A 15,170-nucleotide genomic window follows, 5' to 3' on the forward strand; every position below is an offset into this window, starting at 1 on the left:
TTGGAATATCCTGGTGGAGATGTTAGAAGATGGGTATAAATAAGGAGCTAGAGTTTAGTAAGGGATTTAGACTAAAGATACTGATTATTTTAGAATCTCAGATCTGTAAATAGAAATTAAACCCATAAGTTGAGCTCACCCAAGGAGATCATGTAGCATAAGGAAGAGGAGGCCAGGTGATAATCCTTGGGGAACACCAACTTTGAAGGATCAGTCAAAGAAAGAGGAGCAAGTAAAGGAGATTGAGAGGTAGAAGGAGAAGTGAAAGTGAAGAGTCTTAAAAGCCAAAGGAATAAATAATATAAAAGAAAGAATGGTCCACATCATCAAATATTTCAAGGACAAAGAGGACAAGTATTTAAAAGATTTCATTGTAGATGACAATTAGGTATTTATGACTCCTGCCAGAAGAGTTCCAATGGAACTGGGGGTGGGTGAAGGTAATAAGCCACACTACTGAAAGACAGAGTGGATGGGAGATGAGAAAGTGGCTATGGACTGTTCCTCTAAGGACACTGACTGTGACAGTAAGATGAGTGATAGAGAATTTATGGTTTAGCTGGGTCAAAACGCATGTCTATTTTTGGTATAGAGAGATATAGCTGATTGCCTCCCCCCAAAAGGTTATATCATTCACTTCTACAATTGTGTATGAGAGTAAGCAATTTTCTAACCCTTCACAACTGTATATTAGCATGCTTTCTAACTTTTGCTCATCTGGTGGCAAAAGCTAACTCTTTTAATTTGCAATTTCCTGTTTATTAATGAAGTTAAACATCTCTCCATATATAAATTTTAGCCATTTGTATTTCTTCATTCTTGTTTATAATCTTTTTCCATTCTCCTATTGAGTCTGTCACTTCATTAATTTGTAAGAATTCTTTATGCTTATTCATATTGATCCTTTTTCTGCCATATATGTTGAAAACACTTTCTTCCTGGCTGTAGTTTGTGTTTTAACTTTGTTTATGGTGCCTTTATGACTATCGTATATGTCAATCTTTTTTTTTTAAATGTTTAATTATTTATTTATTTATTTAGGTTGCACGGGGTCTTAGTGGCGGCACGAGGGATCTTTGTTGTGGAATGAGGGATCTTTAGTTGTGACGTGTGTACTTCTTAGTTGCAGCATGTGAACTCTTAGTTGCGGCATGCATGTGGGATCTAGTTCCCCGACCAAGGATCGAACCCAGGCCCCCTGCATTGGGAGCGCAGAGTCTTACCCACTGTTCCACCAGGGAAGTCCCTCAATCTTTACCTTTACAGAATTTTTTAAATGTTCTCATTTATTTTAATCCAGTATTTTAAAGATTTTGTTTATTACATATGGTCTTTATTCCATCTGGAATTTATTTATATATGTGACATAGTATAGTGCACAAGCTTTATTCTTGTAAAATGTATACTAAAGTATCCAGTATCATTATTAAATATTTCTTCTTTTTCTAATGGTTTGAAACACCAACTTTTTTATATACCAAATTACATATATACAAGAGTCTGTTTTCAGATATTTTTGTTTGTTTCGTTACTATATTTGCCTGTTCCTGCACTAAGTTTACACTTTTAAATAATAGAACATCATAGTATGCTTGATATCTGATAGAATAAATATTCATTTTTACTTTTCTTTTCAAAAGTGTTAAAGGTCTATTTTTGCTCATTTTCTGCTTCACATGAGTTTTAGAATCAGCTGGTCAAGTTCCATTAAAGATCCTACTGGAATTTCAACTGATGGTACATTAGCTCATAGATTAAAATCTTTATCCTAGGAAGTCTTCCCAATCAGAAACTGTTCTATCCATTTTCTTGAAGCCTTTTAAAAAATAGTCTTCTTCATATGGGTCTTGGAAATTTCTTGTTGTATTTATTTCTGATGTTACAGTTTTTGCTTCTTCTGTGTATGAAAATCTTTTTCCATTGCACTGATTGTTATGAATGTACCAGTTAGGAATACGTTTGGCCGCAAACAACAGAAAACCAGCTGCGGCTTAAAGAAACAGGAGTTTATTTTAGTCACATAACAAAAAGGCCAAAGGTAAGCAGTTGCCAGTGTTGGTTTAGCAGCTTGATGATAGCAGGGGATCTGTCTCTTTTGCATCTTGTGCCCTTATCTTCAAAAGATGCCCACTCCAGCGCCAGCCCCCGTCAGCATTCTGACAAGAAGGAGAAGGGAGGGGTAAGTTGTGAAGTCTGTATCAGGAATGCATAGCTCCTCTAGAGACATGGCTCACCTCTCACTGGCCAGGTGTGTCACTCCACGTGGCAAGGGAGGCTATAGGGGCCAAGGGGGGTAAGAATGAGGGTTAAGTTGGCCAAACAACAGTGTCTCCACACCTGGCTTGTACTATAGCTATTGCTTTGTGTTTGTTGATCTTATATCAGCTGCTGTACTAAACATTATTGTTAATTTTAAGAACATTTCAATTGACTCCCTTACATTGTCCAGGTAGAAGTTTGTATGTCTACTGACAGTCTGTCTCTTCCTTTTAGGAGCTGTACCTCATTTTTAAAAATATTTGGGTTTTTTTGTATTAAAAAAATTTTTTTTTATTGGAGTATAGTTGATTTACAATGTTGTGTTAAATATATTTTTCTTTTTGCTCTTATTGTACTGGGTAGTATCCGATTTTCGTCTTATGGGTGCAATCGCCTTTTAAGTCTTTTTGAAGATTTTCATCAGAATGATTTTTTTCTGTTTTCTTTCATTCCTTTAATTATCTTTAATCCTCAGGGAATCTCCTCATCATTGTTTCTGTTGTGAAATGCTATTAGTTTTCCTTCAGTATCTGGTAAATCTCAGTTGTTTATTTAACATAAATAATGATGGAAAGACTAGGTTCATTAATATAGGCAGCTAATACAGGTCTCCTCTGAAGAAGTATCCACCTGTTTCCCCTGCCTGGGGGGCTGACCAAGACTGGCAAGCTTTGTTTGAGGTGCACAGGCTTGGAGCAGCAGGCTATGGGCGGCCCCTTCAACCACTCCCCATGGCCAAAATGAGGAGGGCCAAGTTCTGATGCTGAGGCAAGCGATGCATTTACCTCCCCATCACACCTTCCCCTTCCCCGCCTGTTCTAAAGGTCTGTAGTTACTTACATTCCACCTTCCTCCTTTTTCAGTGCCTTGCACCCACACAGGAAGCCCACAGTCAGGATATTTCTTAAGAGAGATGTTCGGAGGGTTTAGCCAGGGCTTAAAAGCAGCTGCTGCCAACAGCTCTGCATAAACAAGGAGAAAAGGGACACCTGCCAGCCTCTGCTGTTCCAAGGGCAGTTCTTTAGTGAACCCTCAAGTCCCCTCCAGGGCCTCCTCTTAAGAGTGAGACTTCTCTGAATTTATACTTCTCTCCTACTCCTGGTTTGGGCTGTGGTTCTTTCCCTCAGATCCTGTTCTTAGTCAATACCATCCATCTCCTTTGCTTTTCTATTTTCTAGGATTCTTCAGAATTTCTTGTCTGCTGACAAAAATTTCTTTTATATTTTAGTCTGCTAATGAATGTATTCTGTTAAAATATCTGTTTTTTAGATATTTCAGGGGTTGTGGCCAGGAGTAGATGCATGTGTTTGGTCTGCCATCTTGATCCACACTTCTCTGGAGAGATACTTAGGAAATCATTTACATGTGGCCAATTGGCTCTCCTTCACAAAGCAAACAAAATACAGCTGTGTGGTGATTAATTGTTAAGTAACCGTTCTGTACTTTGTAAATCTTTCAATAATAAAACAATGTCATTTGGGATTAACATATACACACTACTATATATAAAATAGATAACGAACAAGGACCTACTGTATAGCACAGGGAACTATACTCAATATTTTGTAATAACCTATAAGGGAAGAGAATCTGAAAAAATAGATATACATGTATGTATAACTGAATTGCTTTGCTGTACACCTGAAACTAACACAGCATTGTAAATCAACTGTACTTCAATTAAAAAAAATAATCTAACTTCATCTTCAATATTCTGTATCTAGATCTCATGCACCTCTAAAATTCAATTTTTAGCCAATTTTCTTAAAAAAAAAACACACAAAGAAACAAAAATAACCCCCAAACCACTGTCAGCTTGATGTATAATGATGCATTTTTAAGCTTTATTTCGAAGAAATAAATGTTGATACTTTAAAGCACCAATTCAATATTTCTCAGTGTTTTCCCCCACCCCAAATTGGTGTTTGTCTGCATTCTGTGTGCTTGCCCCCCTTGGGGACAATTTCTTTAAAAAAAATTTTTTTAAGTAGGTATTTTCTGACAATACAAAATTTCCTAAACGTGATGTTTAAATAACATTGATGCCCGGGAATCATCGAAAGAAGTTCAATTTACTGTATTTTGTTGTTCTTTCTTTTCCTTTCTTTCGGATGGGGGTAGAAGAATTTTTTCTGTTTTCTTCAGCAATGAAATTGTCCGTTAAAGGAAGCTATTATATTATCATGGCAATATATTTTATTTTATGTTCAGCTTACTTCCAGAGGTGACTGCCTGTCCAGCAAGAAAGCCCTGGAAGCTCATCTAATCACTAGATTGATAAATTTCACTGCAAAATGAGGACTAACTTCCTTGTTTACTGTGGAATGTTGGATCAAGTTGTCATGACCATAAACTCATGGCAGAATGTGTAGAATTATATTTGAAAATAAAAAGGGATGAAACATGCTTGTTTCAATGGTGGGCTCTGTTTTCTCATCCTCAAAAACTTGATGCTCATCATATTAAAATGCTAAAAAATTGTGCCACATGAAACAAGCATCCAAAGGTTCTAAGCAAAACACGATGCCCTGAAATTAGTAAAGTTAAATGGCATCTATAATTCAAAGCTTTTCTAATATAGTATTGCCAAAGATTGCACAAATGAGAATACCTTCTTAATTCTCTCTACTTATTTTATTCATCTACTTATTTTATTTGGAAGGGACAGTAGTATTATAACCTATGGTGCAGATGACACTGAGAAAATAGGCTAGAAATGATTGAATAGCTCAGTACAACAGACTTAAAAATAATTGCAAATATCCCTTAGCTTTTAGTTCCAGGACCTATTAGTTTACTATTACTGACTTAAAAATATATTTCTAGCACTTTCCTCAGAGGAAAGGAAGTTATTAAATACATGAATATAACTCAGTCCACATTGGCCTAGCTTGTAAGATAGAGTTTGGAGGGAGAATAAGTTGAATTATTTGCTAAATGGGGCTTTAGGATTATGCTTGAGGAAATAACACTTTCACATATGGATTTCACTCTGGTTAGTTTTTGATTATGGTTTCTACATTTATTACCGAGTGTTCAGTATACTTAGAACTGGGCATCCCAATGACCAAGAGAAAATGTAAGAGTCTTTGGACAAGCACTCTTGTTGGGCCAGGAATGCTGTCAGAATTTCCTCAAAAAAGCGATCTGAATGTTTGTCTTTATTCTAATTTAAATCACATGGTGATTTGCTAAGGCTTTAAAAATGCAGTTTAATCCTGTTCAGTTTCCAAAGAGGGGTGAACATACAATGAAATGAATTAACTAGGCCAATCATAATCAAACACTGCAGAAAACCAGGCAGACTCACCATATGCCAAGGGTTTTGCAAACAGATCTCGTCCTCCCTGACACTGTGTGTGTGTGTGTGTGGTAACTGGGGGAGGTAAGATATCCCTTAAGGAAGGATCATCACTCCTTTCAGAAGATCTGTTCCTATGACTTTCAACAAAGCATCACCAAAGTTGTCATTGTATTGTGAGTAGCTAAATTCTTCTGGGAGCTGAAGACAAAGTTTGAAGCCAAAATGAAGACAGCCTCTTCTCACCTCATACTTGACTAAAGGTGACACTCTTATTCTCTCTGAGGAGAACTTGTTCATCTGAAAAAATGGCCTTGTACCTTGAACAATCACTGAGTATTCTCTAAACTCAAGCTAAGAAATGCTGCTTTGAAGTAGGGCAGTAGGATAGCAGCAACAAGAAGAGAAGATCCGGAGTAAGACAACGTAAGCCTAGAGGCTGGCTGTGCTACTGATTACCTGTGTGCCCTTGGGCTTAAGTGAATTTATGAGTGACTCAATTTCAGTGAGCTTTGGTTTTTCTCATCTGTAAAATGGGGATAATAACCTCATGGTGTTGATGTTAGGATTAAGTGAGATCATATAAGTGCTTAGCACACCGCATGACACATTGTAAACGCCCGATGAACATTAACAATCGTTAGTACTATTATTATTAAAACAGTCAAAAACACTAAAACTTTTCTTCGTGCAACAAATACTAATTGTGCGTTTACTAAATGTGAAACCTTACTAGACACTGGGAATCAAGACTGCATCTCTGTTGGCCACAGATGTCAATTTCTGCTTCCTGATCTTACTTTAAAGGCAACACTTTATGGTGCACCATCCACTTTTACAGATCAACCCACTGCCACATTAAAAAATGTTGAGACTCATGTATTTTAGTTATGCTTAATGAACAGCTACAGCTACAACAACAAATAAAGAAATTCAAGTACACTTCAACTGACTTGTCTCAAAACATGGGTAGTAAGTAGTGTTGCAATCGGGATTGTAGAAGAAAGAAAGGGGCCAGTATCACACGCCTCTGTGATGCTTTTGCACAGGTTATGATTTTTATTTTTTGTTCCCCTCTGTCTTTTAAATCTGACACACGCTAAGATTTTCATGTCCGTAGCTACCACCTTCTAAGATGCGGGCTTGCGTCTGTATGAGCGTGGAATCCCCTTGACAGTTATGTTTGCTTATGCATCTCTAGCAAGTGGAGAAAGAATCACATCAGGCTATGGGGTGTGAGCCGTGTCTCACTCATGCCCCCCCCGCCCAGAGTGAGTGCACTTTGAGGTCCACCTTCCCGGAGAATGTGCTTTGGAGCACAGTAACTGTGGGCTGGGGACTTGTCTGGGCTTCCCATTAATCTCTGAAGATGGAAGGGTAATCCCTTCACAAATATGGGAATGGGGGCTGCTCTGAGGCTGGCAAATAATAAACAATGAGGGTTTTTTTCTTTTTTGTCCTGGATTCCTCCAGCCCTCCTCTCTGCAGTCCTCAGCAATAACTTAGCCCTTGTCTTCCTCTCTGAAGGATTTAAATGGAATGACCTTAATTCTCGCTTTGTTTGCACTCTATCTTTTAAGGAGCTGCAATGAAGACCAAGACAAACAGTAGATTAACAGTGGTACCTTTTATAAAGCTGATTAGTTCCTGAAATATGCTGAAAGGAAACAAAACCAAAAAGAAAAGAAAAAAAAAAGAGTGGAATGGGGGCTGAGACAGAAGCCTTTGTCGGTGAGTTTGAAATAGCTCTGTTCCTTTCAGTGGCTGCAGATATTGACCTTCCAGTGAAATATTTCCTTTGTGTGTGAAGGCTCTGACAGGACAGCATTTATAGTATTAAGCAGGTGCCTGGTAAGTGTTTCTAAACAAATATTACTTCACTGCCTAATTTTGGTTTAAGGGGAGAGTTGTACTAGGGATGAATTCAGAAAACATTTGATGATGGCTCATCTGCTGCTCCTTGTAGCGGTGCCTTTCAAGTGGCTGACGATGTCAGAATCAGAAGATGCTGTTCCATGTGGAGTCATTAAGAGGAGCACAGCCTCCTAAAAATCTCCTTTAGCTTCTCCGGATTTGAAGGAATTTACAGAGAAACTTCCAGACACCTCAGCTATATCCAAATGAAAGCCAAAGCATTAGAGTGTGGCGCTGAAAGTGTGTCTCTGGAAAGAAAAAATATATAAAGCTACACAGAAAATATTTGGGGACATCAGCTTCTGTTTCCTTTAAGGGATGGGAGAATGTTACTGAAATCATTCAATTTAATTTAAAGTTAAATAAAACTGTGAAAGGCTAGGGTGCATTAATAAGATGATCTGTCTGCTAATAATAATAGGATAATTCACATCTTCACGGTCAGAGCAGAAAGCCTCTGATAAGGTCAGTCATTAAACTCAATATGTTTCATTCTTTGGTGCCGTCTCACTTAGATTCTCAGCACCACTTGTCTGCCCTTTTTTTCCAGTATGCACCTATATTGCAAATTTAGTTCCGTTAGGTAGTTGCTTGTACCATTATGAAGCCTGATTCCATCATTTTCAAAGTGCCAAGCCATTTAAATACAGTTCAGTCTTTGGTCATATTTAATCCAAACATTTACACACATCCAGCTCCTTCTTATCTTTTTAAATAGAACGCAGGGCTTATTTTTAAATTATATCCTCATTCATGCTCTATGAAAGCATCAAGAGAAACCATCCATGGGATTTAAATTCTGGTCCACAGGTGCTGCTTCCAATTCCTGGCATGACCATTAAATCCTGGCCCCAGCATAACTCTCGGCATGACTCTCTTGTGATGAGGCAGAAAAGATACAATAGAAACAGCTGTTTATTTTTTCTCTGCCAGAAATTATACTACACTTACGTATAATGTAGCTTTTGTTTTCTTCTGTATTTATACCTAATTTAAAGAGCGTTTTAAAATAAGGATCCCCAGAAAAAGGATATCATTGGGAAGTTAAGATGCTTGAAATGGGGCAAGCGCTTACCCAAAACTGAGGTGTGCCTGATTTCTTTCACCACGTGGGGTCAGTGAGATGTGCGTCTATCTGCGGGGGGTTTCTGTTGTTACGGTGAGTCTTTCCATGACTTGAGTGCTGTGACTAATACCAGACTGTCCAACAGTCCTGAAGCATCCAGGGTTCTCTTAAACCCTTGAGATTATCTTTTCCACCAATTTCCTCTCCTGTTGGTTTTCAGTATCCGCTATTCATTTCAGCCCTGTAACCAATGCACAGATGCCCTGAAGGTCTAGACACTGTAGCTTTTTTCATCTATTGCTCTGCAGCTACTGGTTCAGTAGGAGATCTCTCTTGCCAATTTGGAAAACAGTTGGACCGAACAACTTTTTGCTTAAACAAACAAACAAATAACTTGGTCTCAACCTACTCTCTCGTTCTGTACTTAAAAAAAAAAAAAAATTCCTGACAGTGCAGTGAGATCCTGAAATGATCAAAATGGTGTGGTTGTCCTGGGTGCATGTCTTGGACAGGCTGCCGTTTGTTTCCACTCACCTAGAGAGCTCCTGGATAGCCTGAGAGGTTGGTGTGCGTGTGCGCGTTTTAACAAGTTTTCAAAAATTGCCGTGGGGAGAGAATAGAAAGAAAGCCCTTCAAAAAGAAGACGATTTTCACAGCATCATCACCAGGAAAACACCCCCACAATGGATATCTTTGAAGTTCAGTCGCCATCTGAACTAATTGGGGAGGAGACGGGGAGCACTTTGAGATTTGCTCACCTTTTATAGCGGGCCTCGGAGAAGTGACCAGTAGCCAAACGCTTCCTGCCATGAGTGGTTTGGGCACCTTCTAAGCAAAGGAAAAGGCCCCTCCAGTTTCTTCTTGTTCATGTCACTGAGAGAGGTCACCACCTTCCCTCTTTCACTTGCCACTTCTGATTGTTGGGTAGGTTCTGCTCCAAAAGTCATCTTTTGTTGTGAAGACATTAATCTTCTCCCCAGTGGTGAAATGCTTGGTAAGAAGGAGGGGTGGAAGCGGGAAAAATGATCTCGAAAGCCTCAAGATCACAGCCAAAGAGCATTATTTATAGACCTTTACTGAAAGTCAACTTCAGTCTGCTGTGTGAATGCACTACATTAAACCAATAACAGACAACAAGCTTGTGAATATTTGGCACGATGATGAAATCGGCTGCAGCCCTCGTGCTGTGGCGGGCAGAGAAGCACAGCCTGGGAAGGGCTGGTACTCCTCCTTGGAGTGTGTCTGTTGTGATTGCTAGCTGGTTTCCACAGATCCTTGCTGAATGTTATATCATTAAACAGTATGAAAGAAAATCAAAATATATGTTTACAGCGTACTAAATAGTAAGTGCCCTTTCAAATGCTCTTTAATGGCTAGGCTTTAAAGTTGTCGTGGAGCACCCTTAGAAAGCAAGAGCGGCATGTTTTGCAGATTTCTGTGGCTGTAAACCACCATGAGGTGCTGAATGAAAGTGCGCTGAGATTTATGAACACCCCGCACTCTACAGAATATGCCTTAAAGGCATATTCACAAAGGGAAAACAGCCCTCTGCCACATCTATTCTTTTTATTATTATTATTATTATTGAAATATAGTTGATTTACAATGTTGTGTTAGTTTCAGGTGTACAGCAAAGTGATTCAGTTATACACAAATATATTTTTTCCACATTCTTTTCCCTTATAGGTTATTACAAATATTGAGTAGACTTCCCTGTGCTCTACAGTAGGTCCTTGTTGGTTATCCGTTCTATATATGGGATGGGAGAGAAAAGACAATAGATGTGTTTGCCACACATCTATTCTTGAATTTTAGTTTTTGTTGAAAAACTGATGATGTTTCAGCTGTATTTTCGCAGAACTTGAGTGACAATCAAAGTTTGGTATAACATAGTAATGGATTTACTTCCTGGGGCAATCAAGGAAGGAATTTATGTTTAGATAGTGAGTTTGAGCAGTTTCTAAATACAGAGATACATTTTGCAGTGTAAAAATACAGATATAATCAAGAGCATTTACAGACTAAGTACAGTTCTTATAGTATATTGTTGACTGTATATTTGTTATGTTAAATGTGCTAGGGCTCCATGTATGAACAGACACATAGACCAAGGTAACAGAAAAGGAAGTCCAGAAATAAACCAAAAACCCAATATACTTAAACATCTGGAAAAGGAAGCATCTCAAATCAGTGTGTGTTGGCAGGTGGGGGGAGGAGATTTATTGTTGATAACTGGATAGCCATCTGAAAAAATCTAAAGTTTGATCTGTCCCTCATACCATGATCAAGGATAAAGTTAGAAAGGGTGAAGATTAAAAAAAAAGAAAAGAAAAGAAAAAAGGAAAGAGACCAGACAAGTACTACAAAAATGCATGGGAGGGTTTCTTTACAGCCTTGACGTGGGGATGGGAGAGAAAAGACAAGCAGAAGCCATAAAAGATTTGTATGACTACATATAAACCAGAACTTCTGCATGGAAGAAACACCATATGCAGAGTCAAAAGACAACAAGTTGGGGAAAATGTTTGTAACTCATAACACAATAGAGCATAAATGTCACAAAAACATAAAGAGCTCCTAGAAATCCATAAGAAAAATATCAATACCCTAATATAAATATGGGCAAAGTATCTCAAGAGAGGATTAACAGGAAAATAAATACAATTGGTTCTGAAACATATGAAAAGATATTTGACCTCACTAATAACAGAAATTTAACTTAAAACTGTAGAGTGGCACTATTTTTTGCCTATCAGATTGGCAGAATTTCAAAAGTTTAACATTACCTTTTGTTGGGAAGGTATGAGTAAACAGGTACATTTGTACACTGTTGATGGGAGTGTACATTGGAACAACTCCTACAGAGGCAATTTGACAATATTCATCAAAGCTACAAATGGAAATATACTTTTTAACCTAGAAATTTCACTTCTGGGATTCTATCTTTCACATATATTTGCAAACATAAAATGACAAATACACAAGTTTATTTATTATAAAAGCAAAATACTGAGAATAACATAAATGTCCATCAATAGAGACTGATTAAATGAATTATAGAACACCCATACAATGGAATACTGTGCTATTGTAAAAAGAAGAAGGGGGAAGATCTCTTATGTTCTGATACAGAAAGATAATCAGATATAGTGTTAAGTGAAAAGTGCAGAACAGTGTGAATAACAAGCTACCATTTGTGTATGCAAGAGGGAAAATAAGAATCTCTGTCAGTATTTTCTAATATTTGCATAAAGAAATTCTAGAAAACTACAAAAGAATCTAACAACAATAGCTGCAGAGGATTAAGAGAGAACTAGATAGATTTCAGGGGTGGGAGGGAGATTTGTCATACTAAACCTTTTAATCTTTTTTAAGTTATATTTTACAAAATATTACCTACTTAAAACTTTGTATCATTAAAAATTAAATGAAATAGTTAAATAAAAATTAAATCACTTCAAAATCAAATAAAACAAATGAAAAAGTTCACAGTGAAAAAAATTATACCAATACTAATGAAAATAATTGCTGATTAGGGCAGATATATGTCTACCAACGCAATGATGAAAGAAGATTAAGAGCAGTTTTTTATAGGAACTATTATTAATTTGGTCATTGTCTATGATATATCCTTTCATTTATCATATATCTATGCTATATCTCTCCATTTTCTGGTTGAAAAATCTGGAAGATAAAAAATTAAATTGAGGAACGTTTATATTCATTTTGGTTAATTTCAAAAACATTTTTTACCATTTGAATTAAAAGTTCTCCTTTGTAGTCAGCTCTAATCTTTAAAAAATCATTTCCACATTCCCAAAGTAGAAATTGACCCTAACGCTATCTTACCACCAAAAGAAAATTTGCCCAACTCTTCATTTGGCTTCAGTCCTAACTTCCAACATGCTATCTTTGGGTTAAACAGAATGTAAGGTTAAAGTAGCAGAGGCTTGAGAATCAAAGAGGTGATGCTACAATTGTATAGTTAAAAACTATATTTACTCTAAATTGCAAAATGGTAGGTATTGTATGTGATGTTTAAGTTGCAGCAATTGTTCTAGTAATAAATGTAATATTCAGCAGCATTTTTCACAGATTACTCAGTTCATCATTAGTGCCATTTTGCCTCTTTATAATGATGTGCACTTTCCTTTAGAAGGAGCTTGGTTATTTCTTTGGTTGGGCCTATTTGCTCCTTTTTTATGTGAGATTTTTCAATACTATGAAATGATGCAGAGCAAAAAAGGTCCATCCACTTCACTTGTGTTGCCTCCTGTGTTACCTAAACCACAACAGAACAATGACAGACAACAGAGCCTTTCTCCTCGCTAACAATTCAGTCACCATGACAACCAGCAGAAGAACATTGGGCCAGAAAAAAGCATTGAGCTTGAGGGACTAGACTAATCAAAAAATGGAATAACATGGCAACAATTACACTGATGAGCGAGAGGGAAGCTACAGATGAATTCAGACACCTATGGCACTGCAGACTCAACGCATTCAGCATTTTGTGTTTAGTGTCTTGTGTTTCTGAGAGCAGGTAAATAGACAAGATCGAATTGTGTAACAGAATGTCAGTGCTCTAGTTAAATAGAAAATTCCTTTCCTTTGGCTGTGCTACTTCAAGCGCATTGAAGAGGGTTTAGGGGAGATGAGGTTTTGAAGTGAAATGTGTAATGGATACAATATGAGAGCCACAAGGCAATGTTATTTAGTTTTAAAAAAGTAAACTGGGGTATGTCCCCCCCACCCCTTTTTTCAAATATGTAGGCACAAATAAAGGGAGAATGCTGCTGGGTTGGTGGCGACACTGCCTTAAACCCCGCCCTACGTCAGGAACATACATGGTTCACCTCCCCTAACGTGGTTCTGGGCTATATTGATTCCTATTGACCAAATCAAGCACCATGACTTTTAAAAATTGTTTTATTGAAGTATCATTGATTTACAATGTTGTGTTAATTTCTGCTGTACAGCAAAGTGATTCAGTTATACATATATATACATTCTTTTTCATGTTCTTTTCTATTATGGTTTATCACAGGAAATTGAACATAGTTCCCTGTGCTATACGGTAGACCCTTATTGTTTATCCATTCTATATATAATAGTTTGCACCTGCTAATCCCAAACTCCCAGTCCATCCCTCCCCCACACCTTGGCAACCACAAGTCTGTTCTCCCTGTCTGTGAGTTCAAGCACCATGATTTTAGCTGTGTCAGTTCTAATGTCTGGTGGAAGTTAAGCTGAAAGGGGCAGGATGGTTCTGTGGGTCAGATAACAGGAGTCGAGGAGTGTATCCTACTCATCTACTGCCTCCAAAACTGCCTCAGTTTACCTACTTCAGAATTCCCCCCATCCCTGAGGAGGTTAGTATAATGTATATGTGTACTTCTTTTAAATGGCGTTTACACTGGCAACACTTATGGATTGCAGATGCAGTCATTGTGTTGTAAATCGATTTTGCATATGCTGACCTCTGCCTTGATTTCTCTGATTAAACTTTTTCACACTGTTTGTACTTCTTTATGTGTTGAACTTAATTAATTTGGTGGATATTTTTAGTGAATCACATTATCTGGTTTTGATTTATCAAAAGCAAATTTTCTTCCCCTCCCCTAAGCAGAAAAGTTCTAATTAGGATTATTTTATTAAATCATAAACAAGAACAGATATCCTCCTCTCCGAAAAAATGTAAAAAGATTTGAAATATTGTCATTTTTATAGAAAAATCCCTATAGAGGCGGAATGAGACCTAACTTTGTAAGTCGCCCAGTTTAAATTATTTGTGTTGGGTGTGGTTGTAAGGCTCCAGGCTGCAGACTTTGAGCTAGTTTTGTCTCCACAGATTTCATAGACTATAGCATCTCCGGTTGTTACCTGTCCTATAACTTAGTATATTTTCTTAGTCTGATTATTTTGACTTCTGTGACTCAGTTTACCCATCTAAAATGGGCTGCTTTTTTACTCTCCACTATTTTTTTAAGTGGGGGGGGCAGGGAAGGAGAGGAGGCAGTGTAATGCATTTGTTTTGAGCCTATAAATAAATGGGTAGTAATGATGAGAACTTTTCTATGTCAATGAATGAGTTATCCTCTTTATTTTGGTCTTGGTGAGGCCAAAAGTTCTAGGTAGAAATCGCTCATTGGGAAGATGATTCTAAATTATTTTTCCTGGGTTACTTTTCCTGTTGCCCAGGTGAGAGGACCAGCATGATTAGAATGATGACAGCCACTTTTAAAATGTTCATTTATTCATAGTTCATCTGCTTCTCGAAAAGAAATTGAGGCAAGTTACACTAGAAATGGAGTTCTAATAAAACAGAGACTCATTAATAGAAGCTAGAAGAGACTACAAACAAACATGAAGTGCTAGTTGAAGAAAAATTTATATCAAGAAAACCTGGCCCGAAACAAGTACAATTTCCAGCTCTGAGCTTTCCAGCAGCCAGACAAAGAGAGAAACCCTATGAAGTACACAGCCCTCCTTGGCTAATCATAAACATTGTTTTGGTTCTTTAAGAGAAATAACCTTTTTGTCCCTAAGTCCTCCAGGTGGAATTTGTCCTGGGGAGTGGCATGTGGAAACAGCCAATGAATTGCCACGAGAAGTGGGCTTTCAGCAGAG

The sequence above is a fragment of the Hyperoodon ampullatus genome (genome assembly GCF_949752795.1).
Source record: "Hyperoodon ampullatus genome assembly, chromosome: 3".
In the NCBI taxonomy this organism is placed as follows: domain Eukaryota; kingdom Metazoa; phylum Chordata; class Mammalia; order Artiodactyla; family Ziphiidae; genus Hyperoodon; species Hyperoodon ampullatus.